This window comes from Equus caballus, chromosome 30 (genome assembly GCF_041296265.1).
Source record: "Equus caballus isolate H_3958 breed thoroughbred chromosome 30, TB-T2T, whole genome shotgun sequence".
Classification (NCBI taxonomy): domain Eukaryota; kingdom Metazoa; phylum Chordata; class Mammalia; order Perissodactyla; family Equidae; genus Equus; species Equus caballus.
This window is the reverse complement of record NC_091713.1, coordinates 36,094,035-36,094,990: the sequence shown is the minus strand read 5'-3', so window position 1 is coordinate 36,094,990 and position 956 is coordinate 36,094,035. Positions and strand designations below refer to the sequence as shown.

Below are 956 nucleotides of genomic sequence, written 5' to 3'. Positions count from 1 at the left end.
GGGTTTCGTTTACTTCTAGCTATTTACGTGGATTGTATTTGATTGGGTGTGATGCCAGTGGTGGTTACATGAGTATTTTCACTGTTAAAAGTTCACCAAACTTAAAAATTCATCGAGCGTATTTATGATTTGTGACTTTTCTTTATGTAAAATTGAACACATTATTCCTTAAAATATTGTGAATTTCTCAAACAAATCAGCATGTCCTCTAATCCTACACACCACTTTTACTGTTATTTAGTTTTAATTTATTATGGTTATTTCCATTTTCTTGATTTTTCAGTTATTCTTACTGGATCATAAAATACTGCCCACAGTCAGTTTTAAATCCAATTATTAGATGACCACTATCATTTTGCTGCTAGGAATGGTTCAAAATCAAGGGTTACATTTTTTCCAGATGTACTGATGTATAATGGACAATTGAAAATTGTATATATTTAAGGTGTACATTTGGATTTTTTTCTTAACGTGTGTTTTTGGTGGTAAAATATGATGGTGAAGTGAATTTATTTGCTAATAAACTACAACACAAATAATTTGCTATTTATGCTCTGTTGAGGGAAACAGCAGAGTGGGAACACCAAATATTCAATCATTATTTGTAATAGTGGTGGATGTTGCTGTTTTTGTCATCCAGCATCTCTGCCCTGTTTCCATGACTACAGTGCTGTGATTTTACTTTTGTGGATGCAAGGGTTGTGTATTGCTGTGTAACAATATGACCACAAACTTAGTGGCTTCAAACAATATATATCACAGTTTCTGTGGGTCCAGGCACAGCTTACCTGTGTCCTCTGCAAGGCTGCAAAGCGTTGGCTGGGTTGTGTTCTCATCTGAGGCTTGACTGGGAAAGTATCTGCTTCCAAACCAGCACGGTTATTGGCAGAACTCAGTTCCTTGTGGCTTGTCGACCGTTGTCAGATCCTACAGGCAGCTCAAAGTCCTTGCAGGTT

The 956-nt window shown here is 36.4% G+C and overlaps 1 long non-coding RNA gene across 2 annotated transcripts in view; it reads left to right on the top strand.

Annotated features, from left to right (window-relative positions):
• Positions 1-956, top strand: part of LOC102150224 (uncharacterized) — a 57,982-nt gene that overhangs the window by 1,576 nt on the left and 55,450 nt on the right. The gene's annotated exons all lie outside the window — the stretch shown is intronic.